This window comes from Trichechus manatus, unplaced genomic scaffold (genome assembly GCF_000243295.1).
Source record: "Trichechus manatus latirostris isolate Lorelei unplaced genomic scaffold, TriManLat1.0 scaffold00154, whole genome shotgun sequence".
In the NCBI taxonomy this organism is placed as follows: Eukaryota; Metazoa; Chordata; class Mammalia; order Sirenia; family Trichechidae; genus Trichechus; species Trichechus manatus.
In genome coordinates, this window is record NW_004444090.1 from 3,945,047 (window position 1) to 3,952,395 (window position 7,349).

Here is a 7,349-nt window from a genome sequence, read left to right on the forward strand (position 1 = left end):
CCTCGCTCTCTGTTCTCTTTCAGTATTCTTACTCCGTTTGGTGTTCGGCTGAGTTCTTTATCTCTTCATTTGATATTCTAGGGTTTCAGGATTGTTGATTCTCTGTTTGGCTTAGTTTTTTGGATCTTTGTTGTGGAGGGACGGCATGGTGCTTCTGCCTAGACCGCCATCTTGCCGGAGTCCCCTCAGGATAGATCTTGAAGTGTTCTTTTTGATGATGAATGCTACACCATTTCTTTTCATTTTTTCATCACAGTATAGTAGACCATATGATTGTCCAATTCAAAATTGCCAATACCAGTCCATTTCAGATTGCTAACGCCTAGGATATTGATCTTCAAACATTCCATTTCATTTTTGACAACTTCCCATTTTCCTTGAATCATACTTCATACATTCAACATTCCAATTATTAATGAATGTTTGCAGCTCTTTCTTCTCATTTTGAGTTGTGCCACATCAGCAAATGAAGGTCCCTAAAGCTTGAATCTATCTACATCATTAAGGTGACTCTACTTTGAGGAGGCAGCTCTTCCCCAGTCATATTTTGAGTGCCTTCCAACCTAAGGTGCTTCTGACACTATATCAGACAATGTTCCATTGCTATTCATAAGGTTTTCATTGGTCATTTTTTTAGATAGCCAGATCCTTCTTCCTAGTCTGTCTTACTCTGGAAGCTCCACTGAAACCTGTCCACCATGGATAACCCTGCTGGTATTTGAAGTAACAGTAGCATAACTCCCAGAATCATAGCTATACACAAGCTATCACAGTACGACAACCTGACAAATGAGTCAAACTTGCTCTAGGTATCTATATTAATGGAAGTATTAAGCCATTGTGATAGTAAGATATTTAAAACAAAGAAACTTAAAAAATAAAGATATGTTCTCCAAATATTTTGTAACTTTGTTTATCCAGTCAATACTTAATCCAAGCATTTTACAAAATATCACTAATTTCATTAATCCTTAGAATAGCAGAGATAATAGCTAGCATTTATTGAGCACTTATATTCCAGAGAATTTTGGAATACTTAATGTATATTAATTTGTTTGGCCCTTAAAACAACTTTAGGCACTAGGTACTCTATGCACCAGTTAACTGAGGAAACAGAATCGAAAAGAATTTAAATAACTTTTCCATGGTAATATAGCTATACTTTGTTGGAGCACCTGTTGAAGTTCTGGTACCTGCTACTACATGTATAAACCTTGAAAACATTATGTCAAGTGAAATAAACCAGACATAAAAGGACAAGTATAACCCTATAGGGTCACTATGAGTGGGAATCAACTCAACAGCAATGGGTTTGGTTTTTGGGTTTATAGGAAATATCTAGAGTAGGCAAATGCATAGAGAAAAATGTAGATGAGTTATTACCAAGGGTTAGGGGATGGGTAGAATGAGGAGTTATAAAACAAGCACACACACACACACACACACACACACAAGTATTGTAATGCAGATGATAATATCGACAGAGGGAGATAAGACAATTAGTAAATTAATTTTCCATGGTAAGAAAATAAGAATGAAAGAGATGGGATATGAACAACTTTTTTCCTGTTTGAGTGGCTCAAATGTTAGGACCACTGAAGACAGTGAAATGGAAAGTGCTTTATCATGAGGCAACTGAAATTACTTAACTCAGTTTATGGACTCTGATAAAAGGGTAAAATGTCCCATTCCTCATTTCCAGTGAGCATAAAATGAATGTGAGGAAATTAAAGTTACCTTCATCCCTCCAGCTGACATTTTCCATGGAGTATGATTACAGCTCTAGGTTTTAGTTACCATCTGCATACAGATAGCATTAGAATTTAAGTTCAAACTATATGCTCTCTTCTTTGGGACAATTCCTACATCTGCTGGGATGGCTACATATGAATATCCTGTCAACACCTTAAATCCATGTACACATTTTCAAGTAAATGCAATTATCTTTCTTTGTTGTGTCTGAACTTGAGAATTTTTGATTCTTCAAAGCTCTTATCTCTTTGTAACTCTTAAAGTCTTCAAGCAAGTAAATCTTGCCATTTTTTCTCTTATATGTCCCTTTTGACTTTTTTTCCCATGAAATTCCTATTTTAGGTGCTCGTTTTATCATATTAAGAGTACAACTTTTTTGTCATAATTCTCTCTCTCCTTTCTATGATTGTATAATTCCCTTTTTAAAAATCTTCCAATAGTTCTAACTGTGAGACTTATTGAGACTTAGGGATGAATCTATCTCATTACATTATCAATTCAGTGTAATAGAAATAGAGTGCTCGCCCAGCAGATAAGCCAAAGTTGTGTGGAAATTACAGAACTGTTATCTCTCTTCTCCAGTTTATTGCTGCTATTTTATGGTCATCTGAACTTCTGAATGAAAAAACATAGACTATCACTATCCTCATTACAGGTTTCCAAATGCTATAGAAAAACAGGTTATTTAAGAATACATATTTTAGAAAAAAGATAAACTAAGTAGAAGAACATCAAACGTTAACTTTAAATTGAGTACCTAAAGGCCCATGATTTAGCAGGAGAAAAGAAACTGAGAAAGCAGTGTACTCTCATGGTAAAGACTTCCTATATCCCTAGAGTCTAGGCTATGGGACTGCTTTATAGACCTCGTTAACAAGGTCCTATGGTCCTGCAGTAACTAAACTTCCTTTGGTGAGATGAAGGAGAAATCTTCCTTATGCCAAATCCTTATTTATGAGGCACAGTGCTGTAATTAGTTTCTAAGGTGTCACCAAAGCACAGTAAACAAGTGTTACAGAGACATGTATCATTTGTACATTTGCCTTTACTCAACTGCAAAAACAATAGCAAAAAACCTGAAAGTAGTAGTTGGACTTTGCTGACAAAAGAAAATAACAACAGAGAATCAAGCTCTTTCAAGTTCATTAATATTGTGAAGATAATGACTACTTTAAAATTAACCAAAGATAGTTTTATTTGTTGGATGGTGTAAGCTCAATATGACCAAAGTGACATTTAGTGTTAATTTGAAGCTAAATGAATTTCAAATGAGTTTCAGAATTAAAGACAGGTTCTCTTGTTTCTGGCACATTAAGGTTTACCTTGTCAGTGTTTATTAGAAGGGAAAACAAAACAAAACAAAAACCCATTGCTGTGGAGTCACTTTCGACTCATAGTGACCCTATAGGACACAGGAGAGCTGCCCCATAGTGTTTCCAAGGCTGTAATCTTTACGGAAGCAGACTGTCACATCTTCCTCCCGCAGAGCGGGTTGTGAGTTCGAATTGCCGACCTTTCAGTTAGCCACTGAGTACTTAAGCACTGGGCCACAAGAGCTCCTCCATATCAACTCTGAAAATAATGATAGACTTCAGAAAACAGCTTATTATTTTCCTGAATTGATTACAAAATGAACACAAGTGGTGAGTCGCCCAATTATTACAATAGAAGAGGGTCATGACTATTGTAAACGAGTATTCACACATCTGTTCAGAATCTGTTGCTAATGTGAACAAACTCTTGTTTTTGGAAGGTATTTAAAAACTATTTTCTTCTAGAGTGTCTTTGAAACTGTAATATTGTACTAGAGGGAATAATTGGTATATAGAAAGCAGCTTTTCACTTCCATTCTCACCTTAAATTTAATATATGGTGCTAGTTTATCCCCTGCTCCTGGATGAAAATTTAGGTGAATTCCATGAACACTTTGCTCACTGGTAGGTCATAAAATACCTTGCAGCCTCCTTAGGTCAAAGACAGTCTTGGTTCAGAAAATTATGTTGCTCAATTACGTTAATAATCAAAACTACAAAACTTATTTAAATATATTTTCTTTCTCTCCATTTTATAGATGCCTGATATGAAAAAGGCATATATTTGGCATCTTCCTGCTATCCTTGCTTGGATTTCTATCTGTGCCCCCCAATCTTACTAACTCTGGGGATAGGAATGGAGGAGGAATAGTATCAGGAAAAGCCTTACTTTGCCATCACTATCCAAGAGATCACTAGCACACCTAGCACTTGAAAGCTGTTTAACATTTTTTTTTTTTCCTAATGGATATTTCCATGAACTCTTGAAAAGACTCCCCTCTTGCTTGGTATCTTTCACCTGCAGGTCCTTCCTTTGATGTGGACTAATGGATCTTCTCCAAATGATTATTTGCAGCTTCTTTCTCAGCTTCTGGAAATCCATAGATCTTCCCCCAGCAAAGGATTCAATATTTTCCTCCAGGTACCCTCTGGAAAGTATCTAAGAATAATCTATTCCAGCATGCTGTTGTATGTGGCCCATATATAGACAATGTATAGAGCAATCTTTGCGCCAACAAGTTCTGGAAGCGCTTAATGCTGCAATCTTTCTGTGTTCACCATCAGATCATTGAGCCAGCCCGTCTCTGGCCCTTTCAATTCTCCTGTGAGTCCGACTGTGTCCACTGTGTCCACAAAATTGTGAGGTCATATATTCAGCTCTTCGACTGGTTGCACTAAGTCCCATTGAAGCTCCTTTCCCTAGACTTGATGAGGGGATTGGTGTTTCCTATATTACCCCTTACGGTGGAGGTGGGACTAAATAACCACCACCAACTCTTTCCAAAATATTCTCTTAATGTCCAATTCTGTTTTCACTTTCTCCAAGCCTCTTTTATAGGCTGAAGTGGGTGGTCAGCAAGGGGTCACATAACTAGTTGTCTTTCTCCTCCTTTCCCAAGTTTTGCATGACGGTCTCCCTTTGAAATGCATTATCTATTTTCATAGAGCCTCAACTGAAAATGAGACGCTCATAATTCCATTTCCATATGCTGTTACTCTTGCCAAATTTGGGATCATGCAAATCAAATACTCTAACACAATCCCAGATATAACTGATATCTTTGCTAAATGTTCAAACTCAGGCCATAAATTTTGGCTAATCTCACAGTAACCTCAGACATTTTCCCAGGGCTATTTTTCAGAGCTGCACCAAATTTATGCCAGGTGTTCTGGGTAAGGTTAGTCCTGGTGCCCTGGGTAAGGTCAGACCTCTCTAAAAAGATAACGTATGCACAAACTTTAAATATAAAAGCCTGGTTTACATCAGCTTGATAGTTAAAAGTCCTTCGGATGTAGTCAACTGAAGCTAAACAATCATAAAAAAAAAAAAATTACTCCCTAGTAACCAATGAATTATCTTTTCCCGCTTTATAATCCCTCCCTAAAATTAAAGACTTTTCCTTAACCAATCACTCACAATTTCTTTGTTAGAGTTTACCTCACTGTCTTTAAAAACCTTCCTTTTACTTCCCAAAAATGAGCTTTGTATCAATTAGTTCTGAATGCTCCTCTACTAACAGATCAGTACTCAATAAACTTTGTTTAAAGAACCTGTCTTTGTTTTCTTGATTAGACATTTCTTATAGAATGACCTGTGTAGTATATTTTTTAATTTGCTAATAATAAATTATTTGTAAAATAAATATTTAATATATATTAAAAAAATCAAACCCATTGCCATCGAGTCGATTCCGATTCATAGCGACCCCGTACGACAGAGTAGAACTGCCCTATAGGGTTTCCAGGGAGCGCCTGGTGGATTCAAGCTGCTGACGTTTTGGTTAGCAGCCGTAGCTCTTAACCATTATACCACTAGGGTTTCCCATTTAATATATAAGTACATATAAATAAATATTTTAATATTGCAAAATATATGTATATGCACTCTTTTTTAGTTTTGTAATTAGAAGACAATTTAGGGACGTAAGATAATGTGGATTTTAAACCTTTATATGAAATCCATTCAAAATTGTTTAAATGGGATGTTTTTATCTTGTCTATCCCTAAGAGGCTGCTAAGCTAAGTGTTATTTTGAGCGCAAATGAAAGATTGACTTTCCACCAGTCTTTCTTCTTAACTGACATTGATGGAATGATAAAACAGCCAGCACCTGTCCGTTCTTCTGCAGGACATTATATTACCAGCACGTTTGAGGCACAATCACTTGGAGTTAATATCACCCTTTCAAATCGTAGGAAAAGACTCCTGACATCCCTAGAGTAGCTCAAACATTTTGGAAATTCCTACTATAAGATAAATAATTGGCATTAGGTAAGGATACTGCCTTTAAAATACCTTACAGGTTAGTAGCTAGACATAAATCCCTATAAAAAGCAAAAGAGAAAAGTAATGTAATGAAAATTATTTAGGCTTGTGAATCATGCAGATATAATTCAAACCTTCAGAACTTCAAAGGGGTGCAAATCAGCCAAGCCTGAAGTTTTATTGTTAACATTACTTCCTGAGTAAATGCAGTCTTCTGAGAAAAGAATGGAGAGGGCCACAGGGTCAATGTTTTAGATCTTCTTCCTGCCCACACCCTTCCTATGGTCACTTCTGTTTGATCCTCATTACCCAGCACAGAATTGTTTTTTTTTAAGTCTTTTGCATACTTCTTTTAATGGATTTAACCACAATAAAATGTTCTCTAAACCCTACCACAGTCCATTCCCAAACTTCTATGCTTAACAAATCATACACTGACATCCATTTCTGGACCTTGGCCGCTTCCACCTTTTATGAACTGAATAAATTTGGGTGGGATTCTGAATGTCTATCAGACTCTGTTTCTTCATGTGTGAAATGAGAAAATGATTATCTCCTTTACTTGCTATAATAAGATACTGTAGGCAAAGCCCCAGACACAATTCTAATATATATGAGGGATTCAACAACCATAAATAACTTCTCTTTTGTCCTCTGTAAATAAACTGTTACTCCAGAGGAGAGAGAGTAATTACAGCAAAGGGATCAGAGGATAGTTTAGGGCAAAGCTAACAGTAACCCTGAAGCTTGGAGGAGAACTATAAGTTGGATTTGTGAAAATATAACCCTTTTGTCACCAATTTTTTTATTTTTATTTTTTAGTTTTTTTGATGGCATTTTTTTTAGTATTGGGATGCATGCTTACTAACTGAGTGTCTTTAATTTTTTGGTTGGTAATATGGATTTTGAGAAATGTGACCTGGTAATACGACCTACCAGTAAGGTGAGTGGCACTGTGGCACCACCGATCTGTGGTATGACAATATACCAATAAGAACTAACTAGAGAATTTATTGTGGGCACCATTAGGTTACTAGGGAACCTCTGATTTTCCAAATATAACACAGAATAACCGAAACAAACCATTAGGACTCCCTAACTATCACACAGGAAGGTCATAATTATGCTTGCAAGCCTTATCTCACAAAAATAAAGGGGAAGGAGACTCTGGCAAGATGGCAGTCTAGGCAGAAGCACCATGCCGTCCCTCCACAACAAAGATCCGAAAAACTAAGCCAAACAGAGAATCAACAATCCTGAAACCCTAGAACATCAAATGAAGAGATAAAGAACTCAGCC